Below are 19,186 nucleotides of genomic sequence, written 5' to 3'. Positions count from 1 at the left end.
ATCTAGGACACATCAAAACACTACCTCCTGATTTCCTTTCTTCCTGCATGATGAGCACACCCGTCTTTCCCACCTCTCTCTACCTATGCATTTGCTGTGTCAGCCAAAGAGCACTTAGACCTTGCTCCTTGAGCTGCAGTGGGTGGGAATGGGGGCATCATTTTATGATCTAATCAATGTAATCAGTCCTACCACAGGATTAGAGACTGCCCTGGAGTGGAGACTCTGCAGTGACTCGTTGACTGACCACTGAGGGCCCAAAGGGTACCTCACGTGCCTCCATGACTGGTGCCTACAAAATGCTGAGAAAATCCAGTTTATCTTATTCCCAGGATATGATAGCCCATATGCTTACCTATCCTAAAGAGGCAAAGGAGCACAACGGCCCAATAAGGCCCATGCTTCAACCCCTGATAATAACAAAATAGTTAAATAGAAATCCATAAGCACTTTGTCTGACTGTCGCTAGCCTTTGGACCAGTTCATCTTCTGTTGATGAATTCCACATAAAAGTTAAACATTCCTAGATGCCTTAATGAAAGAAGATGTGGCCACAGCAAGGAGAAAGCAGAGGATGGTGGGCACACCTGTAATCTCTGTTCTTTGGAAGTGAAAGCAGGAGAATATTTGGGAGTTTAAAGTTATTCTCAACTATGTAGCGAGTTCAACTTGTGTATAAAAGACCACTATAGGGCTGGAGAGGATGGCTCAGTGGTCAAGAACACTGACTGCTCTTCCGGAGGTCCTGAGTTCAATTCCCAGCAACCAGATGGTGGCTCACAATCATCTGTAATGGGATCAAATGCCCTCTTCTGGTGTGTCTGAAGAGAGCAACAGTGTACTCATATACATTAAATTAATTAATAATAAATAAATAAAACAGATTATAACTGAGTGGATATAAAAAAGATGCATCGTGTAAATGAAAGAGTCAGGAGGCAGCCTCTTCCACTTTCACACTGAGTAGATGGCAGTTTAGAGAACATCGGCAGAAGTCAGGCCCAGTGGCTTGCACCTGCAGTCCAGTGCTCAGAAAGCTCAAGAGGTTCCACTTTGAGTCTGAGACCAGCCTGGGCTACAGAGTACAAGCTGTCACTAACAAATAACAGCCCAACGTCAACAGTGAACAGTGGAGGCCACAGTCTGTATCCCTAGGAGTTGAGGTGTAGCTCAACAGTAGAGCCCTTGCTTGGCACACAGAGATTCAGTCCCCAGCACAAGAATTCATATTGGTCAAGCAGGGGGACACTGTAGTTCCACAGAACATGCACAACCATTGTAAAGACTGCTTTGTCTTATTCAGAAGTGGTTTAAACTCTTGTGTTGCTTTTGAGAGTCAGTGGGAGTAAGTGTCCTTGAAAGTTCCTACCAGAAATTAAACTCATGTTGTGACCACAGTGAGAGAGAGAGCAGTGGACGAACAGACCAGTTTTGCTCAGACAGACAGACAGACAGACAGACAGACCAGAGGCTGGTGGTGGGATCTCTCTCATCAGGAATGTTACATACTGTTGAATCCAAACCAAATCGGTTTTTACAAATTCTTTGTGGCTGATATAGAATGTCAGTAACAGTTCGTATAAACAGCTAGAGCAGAGAACCATCTCTCTGGCAACAGAGGTGCGCACCACCAGGCTGGACTCCTTCTAGATGGTTAACCTGGAGTGGAAGGAACCAAACAGTCTTCCCACCAACTCTTACCCTTTGCCTCCTGAGTATGCATGAGTATGAGTATACCTCACACCTAGCTGGAGGTCTCCATGAACAGGCTGGCTTAGGGCTCTACTTCACATAGGCAGTTGATGGAAGCCACAAAGCAGTCAAGAACTGGCCTGAAAATGGCAGGGATTCCCCTAACTTGTGCTGTCTGAGAAAGTGTATAAACCCCACCAAGTTGAGGAATTCATTATAGTGGATGTCTGAAGGGTAAAATTATTTGAACTCTATACAGAAAAGGGCCTTGCTGGACAAGGTGGCACACCACTTTAATACCAGGACTTGGAAGACAGCGGTAAGCAGATGTCTGTGAGTTTGAGACCAGTGTAGTTTACATTGTGAATTCTAGGACAGTTAGGGCTACAAAACAAACAAACAAACAAACAAACAAACAAACAAACAACAAAACAGAAAAGGATAGCCATGTTGAAATAGAAATAAAATCAGAATAGCCAAGATGATCCCAAAGCAAAGACAATAAAGAAAAACTAATACATTAATTGGACTTTTAGACCTTACCAAAATTTAAAATATCACCAGATGTGATGGGGTGCGCCTTTAAGAGTGTGAGTTCCAGGTCGCTGTGGGATATGTAGCAAGCTTGAGTCTAGCTTGAGCTATAAAGTTAGACCTTGTCTCAAAAATAAATAAAACACTACTTTTGTGTGCCAAGGGACAATATCAAGAGAATAAAAGGCACACAGACTGAGAATGATGGCTCACACCTGCAACCCCACACTCAAGAAGCAGAGGCAGTGAGTTCTATAATCTCTGCATCCAGTCTAGGCCAGCCTGGGCTACAGAGTGAGACTGTCTCAACAAACAGAGTGGGGGAAACTTGGTTATTTATTTTGGGGAAGTGTAGATTTATTATTTTTATTGCATTTGGGGTGTGTGTGTGTGTGTGTGTGTGTGTGTGTGTGTGTGTGTGTGTGTGTATGTACAATGCACATGTGGTAGTAGTAGGGGAACTGTTGAGGTTGTGTTCCAGTTTCTCCTCCCAGTCCCATGCTCCCAGAAATAAGAGTCAGACTCAAAATATATTTACAAATACCTTGGCCATATAGCTAGCCTCTTCTCTGACAAGATCATAACTGAAACAGCCCATCTGTTTTAACCTACATTCTGCCACGTGGCTAGTGACCTGTGTGTAGGTACCATGTGTCTGTCTTATATCTTCCCAGCTGAATCTCACACCTGGCTCTATCCCAGAATTCTTTCTGCCTCCTGGATGTCCCACCTTCTATTCTACCCTTTCCTATAGTTTTTTTTAAAAATAATAATTTATTTATTTTATGGATATGAGTACACTCTAAGTTATGAGTCACCATGTGGTTGCTGGAAATTGAACTTGGGACCTCTGGAAAACCAGTCAGTGCTCTTAACTGCTAAGCCATCTCTCCAGCTCCGTAGGCCATAGATTTTTAAATTGACAGGTGATGCATCTATACAATACTCAAGATGCTCTCTACACAGGGAACTACTAGTAATTGATTCTCTCCTTCACCACACAGGTACTGAGGCTCAAACCTGATCACTGGGCTTGTATAGCAAGCCCCTTTGCCCACTGAGCAATCTGCAGGCCTCTCTTTTGGTTTTGTATTTGCTTTTTTTAAAAAAACCACTTTATTTTATGTACAATAATACAGTTTACCTATCAAATCTCACTACAATAGAATGCTTTAATATAATTTTTTGTTGTTTTTTTTGTTTTGTTTTTGAGACAGAGGTTCTCTGTATAGCCCTGGCTATCTTGGAACATTCTGTGTAGAACATGCTGGCCACAAACTCACAGAGATCTGCCTGTCAAAAGGTGTGTGCCGGCACTATCCGGCGATTTGATATAATTTTAAACAGAAGAAAAATAGGAAATATTTCAGGGTACAAAACCCCTCCCCTCAAAACAATTTTAAAAAATTTTTTTCTAAGTGGATTAGTGTGACAAATGAATTCAGTGACTGGTGTGTCTAATTCCCATTGCACTAATGGTGCATGAATTAGGAAAAAGGCTCAACCTTCACAGTCATTGCTGCAGAAGGATAACACACACGGGATTCTTTTGGATGCAAAAATGAGCCTGGACACCTCAGTATCCAGACAAGTGAACCTGCGTGTCTACCACGGAAAAAAGAAAAAACTATGATGGAAGTTGATACTTAAAAAAATTAACCTAGTATCATCTTTCATGACTCATGTGCCCTGTTGCTTACATTGCATCCTTCCCCAGCTCTGATTATCACCCCTTCCCTGTCTCCTTTATTCCTTTTTGTTTTTTAGATTTATTTATTTTATAGATATGAGTACACTATAGCTGTCTTCAAACACACCAGAAGAAGGCATTGGATCCCCGTTACAGATGATTGTGAGCCACCATGTGGTTGCTGGAAATTGAATTCAGGACCTCTAGAAGAGCAGTCAGTGCTCTTAAGCACCAAGCCATCCCTCCAGCTCCTCCCCGCTGCTGCCTCCTGTCTAAGTTTTAGACCATAGCCACACTTACACCTGCTTACATGTATGCACACATTATAGGCGGGGATCCCCACGTAAGCAGAGCATGTGTGGTTGTGTTTCCTTTCTGAGGATGGGTCACCTCCCTTCCTATTGCACTGTCAGGTCCATCTATTTCTGCTCAGATTTCATTTTCTTTTACAGCAGAATAATACACAATAAAACAGAATAATAGTGTGTATATACACTACCCTTTCATTATCATTCACCTGTTGATGGATTTCTGGGTCGCGTACTAGTTCTAGTTTTTTGAAGAGCCTCTAAACTGACTTCTGTGTACTAATTGGCACTCACACCAGCAGTGAATAAGGGTTTCTCTTCCCACAATTCTTTACAGCAGTTGTCAGATTTCTTGGTAATAGTCATTTTGACTGGCATGAGGTAGTCTCTCAAAGCAGTTTTACTTTGCATTTTTCTAACGACTAAAGATGTTGATCATTTTTTAGAATAGTTACTGGGCATTTGTATTTCGAGGAGGAAAGTTTATAGATAAGTGTTTATACTTTAAAAACGTTTTAAAAGGCATTTGTGGTGGTGCACACTTTTAAACCAGCACTTGAGAGGCAGAGGTAGGCATATCTCTGTGAGTTCAAGACAAGCCTGGTCTCCTTTTTTGGGTTCTCGAACAGTCGGGGGTTAGCTGGGCGTGGTGGCATATGCCCTTAATCCCAGCACTCGGGAGGCAGAGGCAGAGACAGGTGGATTTCTGAGTTCGAGGCCAGCCTGGTCTACACAGAGAAACCCTGTCTCAGCAAAACAAAACAAAACAAAACAAAACAAAAAACAAAAACAAAACCAGAACCAAAACAAACAAACAAACAAACAAGAACAGTTGGGGCTATGTAAAGAGACTGACTCTCTCTCTCTCTCTCTCTCTCTCTCTCTCTCTCTCTCTCTCTCCCCCTTTCCCTCTCCCTCTCTCTCTTAAAAAACAGAACAAGCCAAAACCAAAGCAAACAAAAACAAACCAAAAAACCTTCAGAGGTCTCCAATACACAGATTATAATAATGTACCTCAGTGCCTTGAGAAAACAAGAAGGGACCCATCCCAACCCAAGTAGACTGCAGGTAAAGATTAGGAAGAAATTATCTAGATTGTAATAAGAGAACAATACACAAGCTCAAAGAGTTGGTTCTTTGAAAAAGTTTGTAAAATCGACAATCTCACAAAAAGAGAGCAGGAGAGGACCCAAGCTAAGAGAATTAGAGATGAAGGGATATTGTTACCACAGACACTAATTAAATCCAGAGCACCCAAAGTAGAGCAAAACCTTTAAAACTTACATTCCCCAAAAGCTGGAATCCTAGAAGAAAGTGATGGGTTTTTCACTGCACAAGACCTACCACAATTAAAGCCAGAAACTATTTTACAAGGTCACACCAGAGTAGGATGATGCGGTGATCACTGAGGTTCCTACGGTCTACTATCAGCCGTCTATCAGCCGTCTACCTCAGCGCCTACTCTCCAGTCAATCTAACGTAACAGGAGCCATCTATGTTCCACCCCTCCGCCCCCCCCCCCCTTCACCTGGAACGCAGAGAGAAAGCTCCTGGTGTTCCATCTTGCTTGTTTTGCCTGGTGGTGTTTTTTAAGACAGGGTCTTATCAGCTTCGAACTTGAAATCCCCCTGCCTCAGTGTCTGGTGGGGTGGGTGGGTGGGAGGCTGTGGGAGTGTGGGGGTATGTGGGTATGTGGGTGGGGGTGGAGAGGTGGGGGTAGAGGGTGGGGAGGTTGGATGGAGATGGGGGTGGGGGGCTGGGATTTCAGGTCTGAAAAGCCAGGCTCTTATCTGTCACCACCTTGCAGGAATGCGGACTAACCTGCTGATTACTAAAGGAAAGGGCGGATTTCTCAGTACTCCCTCTGGACTGGAGCACGGTGTGAACAGTAGTTACTGCTGTAAGGAATGCAGGTTTAGGTACGCTTCCGGTAGGACTGCCTGCCTGTTTTATGTCTTTGCTTGCTTGCTGATTTTTTTTGAAACGGGCTCTTACTATGCAACCAGGGCTGACGTCATACCCATGGTACTCCCCCCTCCTTCGTCCTCCAGAGTGCTAGGATTACGGGCACGTACCTACCACCACTCTCAGCAGAGCATCGATTTTTATCCAGGGTAAAGGGAGCAAAGGACACATGATCCAGAGGGCGGTGTAATTATCAACTATTCCAGAGAACTGTAAGTGACCCCGATGGGAGCCCTCATTCCTAGTGGAAAGACATTCCATCATTTTCCCCCATCTTCAAGTCCTGTGGGAGACATGGTCGACCCATATGCAGGCTGTACAGGCAGGGGGGCGCACCTTTGCTGAACTCACAGGCAAAGGCCCATCATTCCTTCAGCGTGTAGCAAACAAGTTGTGCAGCAGTCACACACTGGGTAACCCAATCTCCTCATTTGCCCATATGATTAATTTGGCATGGGGGTCAGTGGTTGGGGGTGGAGGAGAGTGGTAAGCCTTGATGTTTATCATGATCAGCAAGGAAACGCAGGACCACCCAACGCTCAGATAGACTTTCCCACCAGAGATGAGACTCTGTGAGAAGGTATAAGTCACAAAGACAACTGTGCAATCCAGACAAAACAGCTGAAAACTAAAAATGTCCAGAACAACAAGGGAAACGGCTCTTGTGTCAGAGGCTTGATCCTCCGCTGGTGATGAACGCTACTGAGAGGTGATTGGATCATGAGCATGCTAGCCTCATCAATGGATCCACCCATTGGTCAGATCATTGCTGAATGGGGGTGGGGCCAGGTTAAAGAGACTATTAATAGGTCAACGGGGCAAGTCTCCAGAAGGTGTGTCTTGCCCCTGATGCTCCTGTCTCCTGCTGGGCTAGAGGTTTTTCCCTTGCCTCAGGCCCACAGTGATGAGACCAGCTGACTATGGTGATGAAAACTGGCGAGCTTCCTGGTTAATTAGTAGTACCAACTGTACCAACGCGGCCTTCCTGGTTCTATCTACTTTTGGAAGGTTGGGCTGAACGTTGGCTTTATTCTACATAGGTATTAATGGAATGGAATGTCTATAATATAAATAAATCAGATGGAATGATACAGCAAATGGTTGATCTGAGAGAAGATGTGTAGTCTTTGTGCTACTTCATAGCTTTCTGCAATAAATGGATGAAGAATATACAAACTGAAGAAAGCTGCTATAACTATCTTTATAGATGTATTTACTTTATGTATGAATGCTTCATCTGCATGTATGTATGTGCTCCAGGTGCCTGATCCCCTCAGAGGTCAGAAGGTGTTGTATCCTCTGGAATGGAAATTACAGTTGGTTGTGAACCACTATTACAGGTGCTGGGACTTGAACTTGGTCCTTTGCAAGAGCAACCAGTGTTCTTAACCACTAAGCTGTCTCTGCAGCCCTAGAAAATTTCAAGACAAAACCAATCAATATTGGAGACCAAGAGAAATATTTTATGTCAAAGTTCAATCTGCAAGAGAGATAAAATAATTCCAAGCTTACATTTGCCGATAGCATAGAGTCAAATAACTTAAAGATGCTGAGCAGTGGTGGTGCACATCTTTATCCCAGCACTCGGGAGGCAGAGACAGGCAGATCTCTGAGTTCGAGGCCAGTGTGGTTTACAGAGTGAGTTCTGGGATACCCATGGCTACACAGAGAAATCCTGTCTCAGGGGAAAAAAATAAAATAAAAACCCAAACCTTGAAATCTCCATGCTTAGGAAGTAGAGGCAAAAGGATCTGGAATTCAAACTCATCTTTGGCCAGCCTGGCTACACCATATTCTTTTGTCTCAAAACAAACCTAAAACAAACAAACAGAAACCTTTAATGTTATTGCTATTAGTTCAGCAGTATCTTTAAAAAGTTTCAAAATTATATACAGTGTGCTTTGTTTTGTTTTGTTTTTCAAGACAGGGTTTCTCTGTGTAGCCCTGGCTGTCCTGGAACTCACTTTGTAGACCAGGCTAGCCTCGAACTCAGAAATCCACCTGCCTCTGCCTCACGAGTGCTGGGATTAAAGGCGTGCGCCACCACGCCTGGCTTACAGTGTGCTTTATTATTATTATTATTATTATTATTTGTTTATTTTACAATCAGTATGCCATCTTTTACCATTATGGCTTTAAATTTTCACTCTACCCAACAGGTGTCAAAGAATAGTTTAGTCCATGCCTTAATAAAACAGTTAAAATATTTACAAATGCAAAATAGATGTTTTCATAACTGAAAAGTTCACCTGAGAATTCACTGTAACATCGCCATTTGCTTCTTTTTTTCCAAGTTGTTAACGCGGTTGAGTACCCTCATCCTTGTATCATGTACGTTGAATTCCTAATGTAAAACTGGCTAAGCATCAAGCTACAGTAAACTGTTAGAAATCTTGCAGGTGGACAACCAATGTTATATCCATATTTATTCTGAATATAACAATTTAACAAATTAATTTGATTGTAGCTATAGGATTCAAATAAGGGGCAAAATTTTAAGATGACATTATTGTATTGAGTCAGACATGACAGCTTTAAAAAAAAAAATCACCGGGCCTTGAGAAGGCCAGCTTATACGATAAGGAGCTCTGATTGTGTGACTATGCAAAACACCAACTAAAACCACTGTCCAAGCTCTGCATGAAGGAAAAGGCATACGTTGTACACATATGATCCTCCTATCATTTGTCTTTGGCATCCCCCCCTCAATATTTCCTTGAAACAAATCTTCTTAGAAAAGAAAATGTTTTAGAAGTTCACGTTAAAATAGGCATACATGTGTAATGCTATGCAATATATTTCTATTATTACCCACCTTATGGCCCAAAGACAAAGGTAAAACCTGTCCTGTCCACCTAATACAACTTGAAAGTCACAAAGGTGTGTATGAGGTAGTGTAGTTACTTGTATTACATGCTGGCTGTTAAAAGTAATGCTAAATTTTAAGAAATATTACACTTGGCCAATTACCAGACACCATTAAAATTAACCCTTAATGCTAAACTGTTCATAGAGAGAAATTTAAACCAAGTGTCTTAAAAAAAAAAACCTTTAAACTGAGGAGAGAACTGGGCTTTATCATAAAATGTTAAGTAACTTTCCAAAGGAAATATTTACATTTAAAGCAAAAGATCTGACGTATGTACACACAAGAACCGATGACAGACAGCCGAGTGTACAGTGAGGTAGGAAATCCATTGGCTTGTATAAGATTTTACACTTTGTAAACGAGAGAAGTTTTCATATTATGTTAAGTTGAAGTCTAAACTTACAAATACCAAATAGCTGCGTGGGGACATACACGTATGTATGTATGTATATATACATATACATATAATTTCATATGTGTGTATATATTACATATATACACACACACATACAACTCTTTTGTAACATGGGATGTATTTTCACACAGTGAGCACTCTCTCCCAGGCAAATTGAGTGGACTTCTCAAAATTTTTAAATTTCAAAATAGAAAATAATTCCAATTTAACTTTCTCTTCCAAAGATGAAACACATACCACCCTCCTCCCTCCCTTGCTGCACCCCAAGGAAAAAGGGCAATTATCTGCTAACTATAAAATCATGAAATATTGCTGCTGGTCCCTGTATCTCCTCATGGCAAACATCAGCTTGCCAGTGACCGGATACTACACAGGGTAATGTGCACTCTCTCCCCTTCCTCCCTCCTCCCTCCCCTCCTCCATCCCTCTGTCCCTCTGCCCTTCAGAAGATGCAGCATGCAGTGAAGTGTCTCTTTCAGGGATGAGACCTGCTTTTAAGAAACAGTTATCTACATGTTAAGAATACATGTCACCCAGGAATGATTACTTTAATGGTGAAGGCATTAGAAGGGTTTAATGTCTAATAATGACTCAGACAACAGTTTGACTTAGCTAGCGACAGCTGCATTGTCCAAATAATTTGACAACGTTCAGAAACAAGGTGTGACTTGAGAGTCATTAGGAAAATTGGGCAAAGGCATTAACACCTACAACTGTATCACTTGTCAGGAACTCACACAATGTGTAGTTTTGATCCGTAAAACAATAAAGGGGGATACGGCTGTATACTCAGTGACAGGCTGTCTAACACACAATGGTCCCCCAGTGGTCTCCCAAGTCTGTAGTATACCTGGAAGCAAAGCACATAACTGGAGGTGTGTGTGTGTGTGTGTGTGTGTGTGTGTGTGTGTGTGTGTGTGTGTGTAGGGGGGGGGGGACCCACAAAAAAAAAAAAAGAAAAAAAAAAAGAATAACCCCACAGAGGCTGCACAGAGCTGGCAGGTCAGGCTTTCCTTCTGTCTCTCGGGAACCTCCTTCATCCAGCCGAAAACATGGAAGCTTTTCATCCACAGAGAGGCTTGCCCTCGGAATAGCCTCTGCTCAACACCACGAAAATCCAAATAAAAAGAATGAATGCATTAGAAATGTTGACAGACATTGTGTAATTGCCCTTCACAGTGGCAGTACCATTTCTATACTCTTTCTGGGAATTTTTTTATTTTTAAACAACAGATTAAGTCAATTCACTAAGACAGCTGACTTGAGCATCTGCAATAGTGACACTCACCACTCAAAACTGCTGGAAGCGATCTGTTTAATAGTCTCAAAGGGACTGGGTAACTCAGTGAGCCGCTCATGGATCTCTCGACCCCTTCAGAAGGCATTCCCCGCAGTTATTCTTAGCATCCTGGGAGCTTGGGAATTGGTCCCTTGCTTGCCTGTGATCAAATCACAAGACTTCAGCACGGGGCTGATGAAGGGGATTCGAGTTCCCTGAATCACCACCTGGGGTTCTGAAACTGTCTGTTCTGAAGCTGTGGCTGTGACTTGGCCTCCTGGCCAACCTGTTGACCTGTTCCTGGGCCAGATGGGATAGTCTTGAGTCAGGACAGGAGGGAACAGAGCACCCACATCCCCATCTGAGACTTCGGAATTCACCTTAGTTCTCCACAACCTGTCCCAATCTATACTGCAAAGCTTCTCATTTGTTTTTGTCTTTTCAGACAAGGTCTCAATTTGTAGCTTTAGTTGGCCTCGAACTCACAGAGATCTGTCCTGAGTGCTGGGACAAAAAGCATTTGCCACCATGCTTAGCTCTTTCAATTCGTTTTTAAAGCTCCTTTATTATTTAGATTTATTTGCTATGTATTAGTGTTTGCCTGCATGTATGTATATGTACCATGTGCATGCCTGGTGCTCACAGAGACCAGACGAAGGTGACAGATCTCCTGGAATTGGAGTTGCAGACAATATGAGCTACTGTGTGGGTACTGGGAATTGAACTCAAGGACTCTCGTGTGTTAGGCAAGCACTCTACTATTGAGCTATAGTCAAGCCTATCCAGCAATTTTTAAAAACATCTTTCAGGGGCTAGGGAGATAGCTCAGAGGTTAAGAGCACTGGCTGTTCTTCCAGAGGTCCTGAGTTCAATTCCCAGCAACCATCTGGTGGCTTATAACCATCTATAATGAGATTCAGTGCCTTCTGGCCTGCAGGCATACATGCAGGCGGAATGATGTATACATAAATAAATCTTCTTTAAAGTGCTTTTCAAGTGGGAGTCATCATAAAGGAGATGGCTAGCTAGGTTCATCTAGAGCAATGGCTCTCAACTCACAGGTCAAATGACTGTTTCACGGGGGTCACCTAAGACCATTGGAAAACACATATATTTGCTTAACTATGCATGACAGTTATGAAGCAGCAATTAAAATAATTCTATGCTTGAGGATCACCACAACATGCGGGATAGTATTAAAGGGTCACAGCATTAGGAAGGTTGACTTTTGATAGGAAGACACTGTGGGAGAATGGGAGGATGAGCTCAGGGTTTACCAGGAAGTGGGTGACACGATGGATCATGCCACTGCCACTCGCTAGGGGGAAATTAAGTGGTGCTCTGATACTTGCCTCATCCCACTGCTGCATCCCACAACCCCATCTCCCTCCAGGATGTACCACATGTGAGACCTCAGAGTTAAGTGTCCACTAGCTCAAAAATAGAAAAAATGCAGCGGATATCTTTTCTAGCCACAATAACAAAACTAGAAATCAACAATGCCATTCCCCTTCAGTAACCAGGCAATTTAACGTACAAACTACACAATTAAGTAAAAGCAAATCAATGAAAAAATCGAAGGGAATATTTAAGAAAGTCTTTAAGGGTAATTTAAAGAAAAGGGGCAGGCTGGGAAGATGGCTCAGTGATTAAGAGCAGTGTATGCTCTTCCAGAGGTCCTGGGTTCAATTCCCAGTAACCGCATGGTGGCTCACAACCATCTGTAATAGAATCTGATGCCCTGTTTCTGGTATGCAGATGTACATGCAAAATAGAGCACTCATATATGTAAAATAAATATTTTTTAAAATAATGATTTTAAGCTGGGCATGGTGGTAACTGGCTTTAATCTCAGCACTCAGGAGGCAGAGCAAGAAGTTCTCTGTGAGTTTTAGGTCAGCCTGCTTTACAGAACAGGATAGTCTACAGTTGAATGAATGAATACACACACACACACACACGCGCACACACATATATGTGTGTGTATATGTGTGTGTGTATATATATATATGGAGAGAGAGAGAGACTCTGTCTTTAAAAAGAAAAAGGTTTTATGTAAAGAAAGGGAAGTCAATAAAGACACTGTGTATAAGGACCTTCTGGATACAGCAAAGGCAGTAGTGACAAGGAAAGTTACAGTGATGTATCTGCAACAACAGCAATCACATAGAAACAATGTTACAATTCAAGGAATGTAACAGAAAGAGAAAAACAAACAAGCAAGCAAACAAAAACACCAAAACTTGTAAGGAAGAGCAGAGCAGAAAAGAGACTAAAAAAGAAATGCAAAAGATCCGTAATTGGTTTGAAAAGAAAAACAAGGGCTGAAGAGATAGCTCAGTGGTTAAGAGCACTGACTGCTTTTCCAGAGGTCCTGAGTTCAATTCCCAGCAACCACATGATAGCTTACAACCATCTACAGTGAGATCTGGTGCCCTCTTGTGGCCTGCAGGCATACATTGAGGCAGAATGTATACATAATAAATCTTGAAAAACAAAACAGGAGATTCGAAGACCATTGAGAGTTATTAGGAACGGCTGTGTGGCAACAAATGTGCAGATTTCTGAGCACATACAATCAAACCACAAAGAAACAGACAACCCGAAAAGATCAGGAACAAGTAATGAGAATGAAAACTGAAAACCTAAATCTGGGTAGAGTCACTGCTGAATTTTATCAAATCTTTAAAGATGCCAACTCTTCTCAAATGACTCCAAAGAGTTGAGAAAGAGGAAATCCTTCAAACTCATTCTTTCTTGCTGCTGTTCAGACAAGGACTTATTATATAGTCCTGACTGGCCTTGAACTCTGCCTCTGCCTCCCGAGAGCTGGGCCATGCCACCCAGCCTCCAGTCTCATACTGTGTGTGTGTCCTGCATTATCTTGATATCAAAACCAGAGAAGGAGCCCAGGGAGATGGCTCAGATGGTAATGGTGTTACTGCCAAAGCTGACAAGCTGAGTTCAATCCCTGGAGCTACACAGTGGAGAGGACACACAGCAGCAGGTTGACCTCTGAACTCTACATGTGTGACACACACATACACGAAAATAGATGTTTTTTGGTTTGGTTGGTTGATTTTGGTTTTTCAAAACAGGGTTTCTCTATATAGCTTTGGCTGTCTGGGAACTTGCTCTGTAGACCAGGTTGGCCTTGAACTCACAGAGATCCACCTGCCTCTGCCTCTGCCCCTGCCCCTGCCCCTGCCCCTGCCTCTGCCAGTGCTAGAATTAAAGGCATGTGCCATCACTGCTGGTCAAATAAATTTTAAAAACAAAACAGAAAACCAAAAAAAAAAAAAATGATGACAACATCAACTATAAAACAATATCTCTGATTAACACATTTTCTCAAATAAAATCCAATACCACATACACACGGATTCAACAAAAGCAAATCAACAAACACAGTAAATTATCTGTGAGTAATGGCTCACTCCTGTGAACCCAGCACTCAAGAAGCTGAAACAACAGAGTAAGACATGTTCTCCCCCACATCTCAAAACCAAAACCAAAACCAAAACCAAAACCAAAACCAAAACCAAAACCAAAACCAAAACCAAAACCAAAACCAAAACCAAAACCAAAACCAAAACCAAAACCAAAACCAAAACCAACACACAACTAAGCTTGGCTGGTAAGGCAGTACATTTGCCTTACAGGCTTAAGGACTGGAGCTTAATCTCCAGAGCCCACTTAAAGGTGGAAGAGGAGGCACTGGGCTGTAGTGGCGCCCACCTTTCATCCCAGGAAGCAGAGGCTAGTGGGTCTCTGAGTTCGAGGCCAGCCTGGTCTACAGAACAAGTTCCAGGACAGCCAGGGCTATACAGAGAAACCCTGTCTTGAAAAACAGAACAAACAAGCAAAATGTAGAGAAAGAGGTAAGACTCCACAAGGCTGTCCTCTGACCTCCACGTGCAAGCTCTGTCACATACGTGTTCACATGCAACAATACATAGAAACCGAGTTTTAAAAAACCCACAATACGTCACGTTAGCAAAAGGAAAGAACTGTATAATCACCTGGCATGACGATCAACTTGGGAGGCAGAGGCAGGAGGATCTCTATGAGTTCAAGGCCACCGTGATCTACATAGTGAGTTCCAGGACAGTCAAGGTGCAGGTCCCTGCAAAGAAACTCTGTTCAGCATGGCCTAGCCAGGCTGGTTGAAACTTCTCGAGTCTGACCTTGAGGGACTTATTTTTTAGATATTCAAACACAGTAAAACTGACAATTTTTTTCTCACGTGTTTTTCTCACAACAAAAGCTTAAGACACGGCTACATTGAAATTCCTTTGCAAAGTACATCTCTTTTGTAAAGTACCTATTACCTCTTCCACAAGCATGGGTTCTATTGCCTGAGAAACAGTGTTTAAGATAAGGGTCTAAGGAGGAAGGTTTGTAATAAGCAAAGTGCAGGGGAACTTTCTCATAAGCATAGGTTCTATTGACTGAGAAGCAGTGCTCAGGTAAGGTCGGGGATTCAGTGAGGGCTGGCACCACAGAACAGCAGAGATCACCTGGTTACGAAGCACACACTCTCACCTTCCTGGGGAACAGGCATCGTTTCACCTGCGTTCTCTCATGCTCCCTGTAAGACCCTGTGCCCTCTACAAGCCAAGGCTATTTAGAGAAACCCTGTCTCAGAAGCCTAAATAAATATATAAATAAAATGTAAAATCTTAAAATAAGGTCAAGCAAGATGTGTTGTGGTGTGTGCTTGTAATCCCAGGGCTGCGACAGTAGACTAAGGCTGGTGGCACTGGGGAAAAGCCAGACACACACAGATCTGACACCAGCAACACCATTGCCCCTATTGCCCTTGACCTCTTGCTTCCAACGTCTCCCAGATAAGCATGCGTTACTACCAACACACACACACACACATACATATTCACATACATATACACACACATACACTCACACACATATTTACATATACATACACACACACACATATTTACACATACACATATTCACACACACATACAGACACATATTCACATACTCACACATATTCACACATACATACACACACTCACACACACATACACACAACTCATACACATATTCACACACACATACCCACACATACATTCACACACATACATACATACTCACACACATACATACTCATTCACACAACATATTTACACACATATTCACACACACACACTCTCTCTCACACATTCATACACACACACACACACACACACACACACACACACACACACACACACACGAATTCAAGGTTCAGAAAGGCAGATGTGGAAGTCAGAGCCCGGAGGGCAGGATGGAGGGGAGTGGCCTTAGGCGTCTTGAAATAGGGGAATTGAAATGTTGGGAAGTAGGTTGTGGAACTGGAGGTAGGTGCTAGAGGCGTAGGGGTAGGGGTGGGGCTGGGGAGAAGGTGGTGAAACTCAGAGGAAAGAACATAAATGCTGACCTTAGCAGAAAGGTTGCACGAGGAGAGCCATCAAGAGGAGTTCTCCGGTCTGGGGATCAAGGAGAAGCAGAGGTGCTGATAACGGGGACCATGGGTGCTTTCCAAGTTATGATTCAGCATGCTTCACAGGTTCTCTAAAATTTACTCCTCAGCACATTCTGATGACGTTGGTAGTCTTAGAACTATCGTTTCCAATAAAAAGTTTAAAACAAAAATAAAATTATCAGCCGGGCGGTGGTGGCGCACGCCTTTAATCCCAGCACTTGGGAGGCAGAGGCAGGTGGATTTCTGAGTTCGAGGCCAGCCTGTCTACAGAGTGAGTTCCAGGACAGGTAGAGCTACACAGAGAAACCCTGTCTCGAAAAGCAAAAAACAAAAACAAAAACAAAAACAAATATTATCGTTTAACAGAGGGGAGGCAGCCTTAGAGATCACACTGAGTCCCCAAGCCCCAACAGTCAAGTGTTCGGCTGCCCTCTCCCCTGGGTGCTAGTCTACTTGTGGCCGCCAGGGGGCAGAAAGAGGCCAGAAATTCAGACAGGCCTAGGTGTTCTTGAACTTCCCTGAGCCTTTCTTTGTGGCAAGAGGGTTTGCCGATCAAATGGTTTGACCTACTGTTTTTTTTTTTTTTTTTTTTTTTTTTTTTTTTTTTCATTTTGCCACAGGATAAACTGAGGCCCAGAGAGGAACAGTCACTGGCCCAGGCTACCGGACCAATCACAGGCAGAAATGGGGCCAGCGCCCTCACACGGGCAGCAGCTTCGTCCCCTGCCTGAGCTCAGCATCTCAAGGAAGGCGAGAAGTCACAGGGCTCAAGGATTCTGAGCCCATCCTGTATCTCCACAGACATGGAGGCGCTCCACAGTCCACACTGCCCAGCAGACAGAAAGGGCAGAGCGGCCATTACCTGAGTGAGGCTCATTATAATCAAGTTTCTGAGAACCCGGGACAGGGCCCGTTCTGAGTCACAATGACGAGGACTGAAGCACCAGGCATGGACCTCACAGGATGTGGCTGCTACAGTGCTGCTGCTATCATCAGAAGTGCCACACAGTGCCGTCACTCAGGCAGGTGTCTGTCACGTCGTTCACAACTGCATCGCTGAAGCTGGGGATGGGCAGCCCTGGGCTACACACCTCGCTGGGCGTCTGTGCAGACTGGCCTCTGTGCCTGGCCCTATGATGGCCCTGATGAGTGCCACAGCTGGACCTTCTGATGTAAATGACGGGTGAGTAGAACAAGCAGAAACTAAGGCAGGCCAGGAAAAGGCTACCAGAATCCCCAGATAGGGCCCAGAGCAGTGACCCCGAAGGGCATTCCTGGGAGTATGGCTTGTGGCACTCCTGCCTGATCAGGATTTGTTTATCTTCCATACAAAAGTCCCACAAGACTGGTCAAGGCATGCTCCAGAACGTATCCTGCCTTGGGGGGAGCCTTAGGATTACCTCTCAGTCAGAGCCTACTGCAGGCTTAGCTGGCTCTGCTGGGGAAAAGGCTCCTGCCCATTGGTATTAGCATGGGGTGGGAGAGGCTTAGCACTCCTAAATCTCTCTGAGTGAAGTTGATCTGAGCTGGTAAGGTCAGAGGTCACTTCTGCATTGGCCTCCTTTTGTCCTGCTTTGGGAATATCAGGGTCAGAGGGCAGGAGCCCACATTCATGTTTTAGCATCCTTTATAGACACTGACCCTGTACGAGGCAGTGCAAGATAGATCTGCAACAAAGTCCCAAAGATGAGGATTGAATGGGCCTTGAGGTTCAGCTCCGCCCCTTGCCCTCCTTGGCACAGCTGAGGGTCCTGGAGTGGGCTGCACCCACCTAGAGGAAGTACTTGCTCCTCCTGAGTCCCTGTAGGTAGCTGCCACTATGGCCTCAGCAGCCCCTATGCCTGGACTGAAGTGAGGCTTGATGCCAGCCTAGCCTGGGCTGGGACCAGCCCTATCTGAATAAAAGAGCCCCATTGAGATGGTCTGTTGTCTAGACACAGGCCTTGAGCCCTTGCTAAAGGGGAGGCAGAATCTGGTCCTACACAAGTGGCTCTGTCTCCCCTTTGTGGACCTCCAGGTGCTGGACCACAACTAAGCTAGCTATCCCAGCCTCAGAACCCATGCTGACTTTACAATCAACCACGCCCCCTTGGTCCAGGTTTCCTCTCCCAAACGCCCGCTTTTTGTTGAACCTGAATTTGTGTTTTTCATCATAGACCCAGATCTGTCTAGTCTGCACTTCGGACAACGACTTGTCACGAGGTCGGTGACACTATGAAGCCTGGATACCCTGGAGGAGGGGACAGAAATGGGAAGCTCAGAACCCCCAGAGTCCTCTGGATCTGTGGTAACATTGCCTCTTAAGTACCCAGATACCTACCTTGGGCAGTCAGGGAAGCACCCCAGGCTGGGTATGACCTCAAGGACGATTGACAGCCTCCCTAGGCCGGGTAAGGACCTGACCTAGCCTGCCCTGAGGTCAGGTTCCTCAGCTGAGGGTGGGCAGGGAGAAGAAGGCGGCCAGCTTGGCGGGAGGCCTCCTTTGTAGCAAGTCTTTTCTCAACGGTGGAGCTCGGCTGCCTGCCAGGTGCCAGGGTGCGGCTCTGGCCTCCCGCCCCACAGGCAGTTTTGCCGCCAAGCCCTGTACCTGGCTCGGTAGCAGTTTCCCGCGCTTCCACTGCCAGACCCGGCAAAGTGAGAGGCAGGGTGTGTAAGGAAGACAGAGTAGGCTGGCTCCCAGCTCACCCAGCCCACAACTCTGGCAGGGACTCCAAGTCTAAACAAAAAGACTGACTAAGGTTTTGGCATTTAAAACAGAATTCTCCTAAGGGAATATATATATATATATATATATATATATATATATATATATATATATATATATATATACATATATATATATAATTTTTTAAGAGAGTGTGTCTGTTGTGTGTACTCTTGTTCAATAAAATGGAACCTCAGCCCCACCATGTGTTACCTGCCAGACAGGAACAAATGACTTAA

The 19,186-nt window shown here is 44.0% G+C and overlaps 2 long non-coding RNA genes across 2 annotated transcripts; one reads left to right on the top strand and one right to left on the bottom strand.

Annotated features, from left to right (window-relative positions):
- Nucleotides 1-6,007: 6,007 nt before the first annotated feature.
- Gm12923 lies at nt 6,008-18,960 on the top strand. Its single transcript, XR_868093.2, has 4 exons — nt 6,008-6,143; nt 6,276-6,401; nt 16,864-17,426; nt 18,400-18,960. It is a non-coding gene; the product is annotated as a predicted gene 12923 (long non-coding RNA).
- On the bottom strand, nt 10,423-18,849 carry Gm46868. The gene is made up of 3 exons (XR_003955102.1): nt 17,106-18,849; nt 16,199-16,380; nt 10,423-10,570 (listed from the first exon to the last, which is right to left on the bottom strand). It is a non-coding gene; the product is annotated as a predicted gene, 46868 (long non-coding RNA).
- Nucleotides 18,961-19,186: the final 226 nt, after the last annotated feature.

Source organism: Mus musculus, chromosome 4, assembly GCF_000001635.26.
Source record: "Mus musculus strain C57BL/6J chromosome 4, GRCm38.p6 C57BL/6J".
Classification (NCBI taxonomy): domain Eukaryota; kingdom Metazoa; phylum Chordata; class Mammalia; order Rodentia; family Muridae; genus Mus; species Mus musculus.
This window is presented reverse-complemented; position numbering and strand designations above follow the sequence as displayed.